The sequence below is a fragment of the Acinonyx jubatus genome, chromosome D3, assembly GCF_027475565.1.
Source record: "Acinonyx jubatus isolate Ajub_Pintada_27869175 chromosome D3, VMU_Ajub_asm_v1.0, whole genome shotgun sequence".
Taxonomy (NCBI): domain Eukaryota; kingdom Metazoa; phylum Chordata; class Mammalia; order Carnivora; family Felidae; genus Acinonyx; species Acinonyx jubatus.
The window spans coordinates 66,005,782-66,013,102 of record NC_069392.1 but is presented as its reverse complement, the minus strand read 5'-3'; the positions used below and the strand labels follow the sequence as shown (position 1 = coordinate 66,013,102).

Below are 7,321 nucleotides of genomic sequence, written 5' to 3'. Positions count from 1 at the left end.
CAGCTGTGTCCCATAACTTCCCTCCCTCCCCTGGTCATGCCACATCCTCTCTCTTCAGGTTGTAATTGAGGGTCGTATGCTCTGGAAGGGTTTCCAGCCCCAGCTGGTTGCCAGTTGCTGAGATCATCCTTGGCCGTGTTTGTGTACCTCTCCACGTTGAGAATGACTCTCGAATATGTCTTCGTGTTGCATGTGGCACCCCTTCACTGCAAGACGCGCAACTCCTTGAGTATCGGGACGGGGCTGTTGACAGCCCGTAACTGGATCTGGGCCATGGATTCTTCCAGCCTCTGGCCAAGACCTCTGCCTCTGGCACTGTGGCATCAGCTTCCGTGAGGAAGGGTCTCGGGGGAGTGAATCGGTGATGGCCAGCGCAGCTAGTGAGGGGCCGAGTCGGAAAACAAACCCAGGCCTGGCTGATTTGGTAAGCAGTGTTCCCTTCTCTGTAATGATGTCATATGCCACACCGCAGCCCATCTAGCTCAGGGGGGCTGGGGGTGATGGACTCAGGGGGCAGGACCGGCTTTAGTGGAGTTTAATAACAACATATAACCTTCGTGGGGCAAGAGAAGTGCTTTCCTGAGCTCCTAAGGCATCCAGAGGAACGGCAGGGTCAAGGCCAGCTTTAGAGGCCGGTGGGGAGGTCTGCTTAAGGTCTGGGCATGGCTGATGCGGGCGGTCCACCTGAGGTGAGTCCCAGAGGCTCACTGGTGCAGCGTGGAGAATCAAGATCACAGGGAGTGCTGTTGTCTATCCATTTCCTTCTTTTCCTCTAACGATAGAATTCCCTCCCTTTTTTTGAAGTTGGGCACGTCACTGCCCCACCTGAGGGCTACTTTCCCCCGACTCTCTGGCGATGTGACTAAGTTCTAGCCAGTGGTTTGCAAGCAGTAGTGAGGAAGTTTCCTTGAAGAGAAGGAATGTTCCTTTAGCTTCCCCTTTCCTTCTCGCTGCAATCTGGAAAGCAGACGTGATGGCTGGTGTTGGAGCAGCAAACTTGGCCTTGAAGTGACCTCGTAAACCTGAGGGGACCACAGCATGGAAGGTGCCGCTTCACGACACTGTGGAGTATTATACTAACTAGAGGACTCTATCTCTGGATATCCTATCTCTGGATTTGTGGGTGAGACACATAAGTTTCTTTTCCTTTTTTTAATGTTTAAGTTTATTTATTTATTTTGAGAGACAGAGAGAGATCGGGGGAGGTGCAGAGAGAGAGGGAGAGAGAGAGAATCCCAAGCAGACTCTACAGAGTACAGAGACTGTCATGGGGCTTGAACCCGCGAACCGTGAGATCATGACCTGAGCCGAAACCAAGAGTCAGGCACTTAGCCCACTGAGCCACCCAGGCGCCCCAGAAATAAGTTTCCATTTTGCTGAAGCTGTGGTTCCTGTGGAGTTTCTGTCTCCTTATCCCAAATTCCAGAGAAAACTTAATTCTTTTGTTTTTTCTTTTTTTTTTTTTTTTTTTTTTTGGTAATTCTTCTGATTGCCTTTTGGTGCTGGTCTGTCCTGAGCGCCTCTCTCACACTTGCTAAATCTCCCCTGTTTCAGCGAAGAGAACAGAGCTCGCTGAGGCCCAGAGCCTTTGACAGGAACTAGCATCTAACTCTAACTCTAATTTACTGACATTGTTTTGTTTCTATGGTATTTATTTTTAGGTTACCATCTACTTAAGGTAGGTGATACCCTTTTCCATTTACAATAGTGACGTGAGGTCACTTTCCTTTTAAAATAATTTGCTTAAGCAAAAACAATTGAATTGATTTAACAGACATTAAGTGACTAAGAGTACAGTTTATGGCTATGATGGCAGAATCGAGGAGGTTATGACGATGGCAGAATCAAGGAGGTTATGACGATGGCAGAATCGAGGAGGTTATGGCTACAATGGCAGAATCGAGGAGGTGGCTGGAAGCTGACTAAAGCTGGGGAAATACGGGTGTCGCTTGTGCTGCTTTAGAAAGGATTTCTTCCTTCAGTATCTTATGGTTCTTGTTTTTGATGATTCACGGTATTCTCGTAGTAGAACTACCTAATCCTTGAGGGCAATAATTTGATAAATACTCCCATGGACCAAGCATGATAGTTAAGAGTATGAGCACTGAAGCCAAACTTTCTGCGTTCAATACTTTGCTCCTGCAATGATCAGCTGTGTGCCATGGGGCAGGCAACTGTACGTCTCTGTGCTCGACATCTCACCTGTACGATGGAGCTGATGACGGTATATAAGGCACTGAACTGGGTAGCTGACATCCATTAAGTGTGCAACAAATGGCCGCTGTTATTCCTGATGCTATGTCTGACTTGAGCACATCAGGAAGTCCGTGTTGAAGGCTTTATACTAAGCCCTTGGGTATCGAGTAACTCTGTCCCGATGCTCAAGAAGTTTTAAATCTTATTTTTTTTAACTTAAAAAAAAATGTCATTTATTTTGAGAAAGAGATCGAGAGCAGCTGGGGGAGGGGTCAAGAGAGAGGGAGACAGAATCTAAAGCAGGCTCTGAGTTGTCAGTGGCCTTGAACCCATGAATGGAGAGTTCCTGACTTGAGCCGAAGTCAAGAGTTGGAGGCTTAACCAACGGAGCCTCCCAGGCACCCCAAGTTTTACATCTTGAAGATTTTCCCCAGTTTTTCTACTAACATTCTGTTCCAGCTCTAGTCCAGGATACCACATTGCATTGATCTTCACATTTACCTTATTTACCTCTCTTCTGTAACGGTTCCCTGTTTTTTCCTTGTCTTTAATGATCTTGCCACTTTTTAGCAGCACTTAGGAGTCTGGTATTTTACAGAATTTCCTGAAGTTGGTTTAGTAAAATGCTTTCTCACAAGTAGGCTGATATTATAGATTTGGGGGAACAACACCCAGAGGAGACATCTCACTGCATTATATCACGGGGTATATGATGCTGATATATCTTATTACTGGTGATATTAAACTTGAGCCCTTGGTTAAGGGGGTGTCTGCCAGGTTTCTCCACTATACAGTTAGTATTTTTCTCTCTTTATACTCTATTTATTAGAAGAGAGTCTATATTCAGCCCACACACATGGGGAGAGAAATTAAGGTCCACCTCCTGAAGGAAGGCATAACAAAGAACCTGTGAATATATTCCACCACAGTCATAAACAAATATTTTGAGGAAGATATTTTGAAGCTATATCCTGTTTTCCCTTAAACTTTCACCCACTAATTTGAGCATTTGTTGATGGATCTTGCCTGCAGCCATTGCCATTGAGATGTCCGAATGGTGATTTTCTATTTTTCCGATTCATTCTACATTTATTCGTTATGTATCTCATTTCATCCCCACCCTGTTCATTTATTTTTTCAATTATTTGTTTATATCAGTATAGACCAAAGGATATTTATTTTATTATTTGGGATATAATTCAATACTAACACATTGGGAGCTCTTTTAGAGTGGCCTAAAGCCTTTGACATGCTCCCATAATTTTTTTGAGTACTTCCTTACTTTCAGGTACCATAGGATGCTCAAAGTTCATCTTGTATTTTCCCTGCCCCAGCCCTGGGAATCAACCGTTTCTCCAAAAAACTCTGGTTCAGAAAATGGTATTTAGAAACCAAGATCTGAGCACTAGGTGTTCTCACTGCAATTGTGGTGTTAGTGTTTCTAAATCCTTTCAGTGAATAGATTTAGGAATGTATGTCTATGTACTAACTTGCGTGAACCCATCTCTCTCTCCCTCTCTCCCTCCCCCATCATCATCATCATCATCATCATCATCATCATCAATTAGTTTCTGATATCTCCAACACTAATACAATACAACCAAGTTTATTCTAGCCTTCCTTTATTTCTCTTGCTTAATTGTAACTTCTTTCTCCAATAGTGACAAACCTCACTCTCAGGACTAATAGCAGAATGGAGAAGACAGAAAAAAAAAATCAGTGAATGTAAAAGTTCACCAGTAGAAATGTTCCAATCTGAAGAAGAAGGAGAAAGATTTCTTAAAAAAGAACAAGCCCTCTAGGATTTGTAGGACAATAGCAGACGTCTACTGATGTCTGAGAAGAAAGGAGAGAAATGATGGGGCAGAAAAAATATTTGAAGAAATAGTGACTGAAAATTTCCCCGATCTGCTGAAAGTCATGAATTTATAGATTCAAGAAATCCAGTGAACCCCAAGGAAAATAAACGTAAATAAAACCACATCTGGATGCATTATAGTCAGAATACTGAAAACTAGAGAGAAAGAGAATATTTGAAAGCAGCGAGAGAAAAACAACACATTACATAGTGGGCAACAGTAATTTTGACACCCACAGACTTCTTGTGAGAAAACATGGAGTACCAGAAAATAGTGGAACAACATCGTTAAAGTACCAGAAGGAAACATTGTCAACCTAGAATTCTATATACAGCAAATATATCCCTCCAAAAAGAAAGCAGACACTCTTTTACAATGCCAGCAGATCTTCACTGGAAGAAAAGCAAAACAAGTTCTTCAAGCTGGTGGGAAATTATACCAGAGGGAAACTTGGACCCCCAGAAAGGAATAAAGAACACCAGTAATGGTAAATGTCTGGGTAAATATATACAACTATTTTTTCCTCTCAATTTCTTTAAAATACATGCGGTTATTTTAAAACGAAATTATAATAGTGTCGATGTAGATGTAATACACGTGACAACTACTGTTTAAAGAATGCTGGGGGTGGGGTAGTGTAAGGGATAAATGATGGAACTATACAGTTGCAAAGTTTCCACATCTGATGTGAAATGATAGAATACGGACTGAAAAATCAAGAGTGTGTGCTATAATCCTTACTGCAACCTCTAAAAATCATGCAACTATTTATATTTAAAAGATATATTAAATAGATATATTAAATGTAATTCTAAAATACACTTAAATCGTCCAAAGTAGGAAGGAAAGGGGGAGTAAACAAACAAGAACAGAGGAGACGAACCAATAACAAATCATAAAATGGTAGACCTGATTTCAATCATGTCAATAATTAAATGTTGATGGATGAAGCAGTCCAGTTAATACATAGTAATTCTCATTATGATTACAACCATTATCACTGTGGGTTGCAGGAGAGTGAGGGCATCTTTCTGATCTGATTAATCTTCTAGAATATCATTCAACCCTGAGCACCTAGGGTTTGCTTTGGGTTATCTGCTGCTTCTGGAAAAGGCTGCCTTGTCTCCCCACCAGGCAGTGTGCTCCTGAAGGGGACCATCTCTCTGCTGAGTTCCCAGGCTTGAGGACAGAACTGGATGCTTATGGCATGGTCCTGACCAAATGCAGAACATCCCAGAATCAGCACCCAGGAGGACACAGCCGTCACGGAATCCAACCTGACAAATGTCTCAGTCTCCCTTAATAGAAATCTCTCATCTAAGATTAGTTTTTAAACAGATTTCTTAAGGTAATTAACGTGCACATTATATTTTTAAAAACTTGGCCATTAAAAGTCAGCCTTCCTCCTATCCTGGAACTATAAACGAATAAACCCAAAGTTTTGCTATGTGTTCAGTCTGAACCCCCTCCTGGGGGACAGGTGGCAGGGCGTGGGGTGGGGCTGGACACACCAGCGACAGGAGCAGTTGGGTTTTGCATTCTTCTCTGCTCAAGCAGATGTCTGCCTCATGTTCTTTTTTTAGCTTTGGAAACCAACTTCCTGGAATCTATGTCCTCACCATGGGCAAGCAATAATAGTATTCCAGAAAGCTTGCTTTTATGGAGGAAAATCCAGCTAAGCATAGTGGGCTGGTCCTGCCAGTTTCATAAAACGCAGAATTTGCATGAAGAGGAAAGTCCTTCATAACTGAGAGTTGAAGGAGTATGGGTGGGGGAGTGTAGCTAGAAATAATCTCTGCTGGTTAAATTTAGGGATTTAAAAAACAAGCCACTGGTGAAACGCTATTTAATATTCAAATGGTTTGGAATTGTTTCTCTTCAGAGGACAGGAAAGAGTGGAAAAGTGAAAAGGTCATGGGCTATGGAATCTGATAGAATTGGTTTCATTCCCATTCTGTCGCTCATGGCGGTAGCAAGTCACTAAGCACTAAGCCTCAGTTTTCCCATCTGTGAAATGATCCTGGCATATAGTAAATACTTGACAAATACAGTTTTCCTACCCATCACTTCCATCTCCCTGTGCTTTGGTGTTTTCTGGCTGCCAAATAACAAACCATTCCCAAACCGACTGCCCTCAATGGACGAGGCGTTACTCGTGCTGAGTGCTCAAGCCGCATCCAGTCATGGCTTCTGGTATTCTCGCCCTTCTTTGATCCTCTGCCCTTATGTGTGGCTGGACACAGTGACTTTCTTCGAATGAGTGGATGTGGCAAAAGCGTTGGGACATCACTTCTGTGATTAGGTTACAAGACCGGTGGCTTCGATCTTGCTCCCATTTTGGTTCAACTGCCATGGCTTGCGGGAAGTAAGCCACCACGTGATATTGGGCTCACCCGACAGGGAACTGGAGGCCATCCTGCCAGCAGCCACAGGAGTGAGCTTGGACCGCAGCAGCCTTCCCCAGGGGCACCTTGTGACGAGTAAAGCCCCAGGCAACACCTTGATCACAGCCCTTGAAAGGCCCTGGTGCAGGGGACCCAGCCAAGCCATGTCCAGATTCCTGATCTGCAGAGGCTGTGGGAAAATAAATGTCTCAAGCCACAGAGTTATGGGGTAATTTGTTATGCAGTGATAGGTAACTGTAGGAATCTGCAATTTGGAGAGGACTCAGCAGGGAAGCTTGCCTGTCTTTTACTTGTCAGCTGGGTGGGTGTGGAAGCAGGGAACTGAAACTATGAAAGCTCCCTCCCCCTCCTTCCTTCTGTCTTTCCTTCCCTCTTTTCCTCCCCCCTTCCCTCCTGCACTTGTCTGGAGGTCAATGCTGGCTGTGGGCTGAGACTTTCGCTTACTGTTGGCTGGAACACACGTGTGTGGCTTCTCTATGAGGCTGGGGTTTCCTCAGAACGAGGAGGCTGGGTCCCAAGGGAGAGGGAGAACAAAAGAGGGGAGGGGTAGGGAGAGAGAGAGACAGAGAGGGAGACAGAGCGAGGGGCAAAGGAAGGGACAGAGAGAGGGGGAGTGCCATATGGAAGACGTATCACTTTTTCTAACCTAGCATCAGGAATTTGACTACATCACATCCGCTGTGTTCGATTCATTAGAAGAAAGACCCCAAGCCTGCACAGTATTCAAAGGAGCGGAATTCTATTCTACTTTTTTAAGAGGGTTGTCCAAGAACTCGGAAGAGAGCGTGGGACCCGAAATATTGCTATAGCCACCTTTGGAAAACGCGATCTGCTGCGTTTTGGCAACTCCGTCTTCCTGCT

The 7,321-nt window shown here is 44.0% G+C and overlaps 1 long non-coding RNA gene across 1 annotated transcript; it reads left to right on the top strand.

Annotated features, from left to right (window-relative positions):
* The first annotated feature begins 849 nt into the window (after positions 1–849).
* Positions 850–6,303, top strand: LOC113602350 (uncharacterized). Its single transcript, XR_003423779.2, has 3 exons — positions 850–1,123; positions 3,858–4,542; positions 5,190–6,303. It is a non-coding gene; the product is annotated as an uncharacterized LOC113602350 (long non-coding RNA).
* The last annotated feature ends 1,018 nt before the right edge of the window (positions 6,304–7,321 follow it).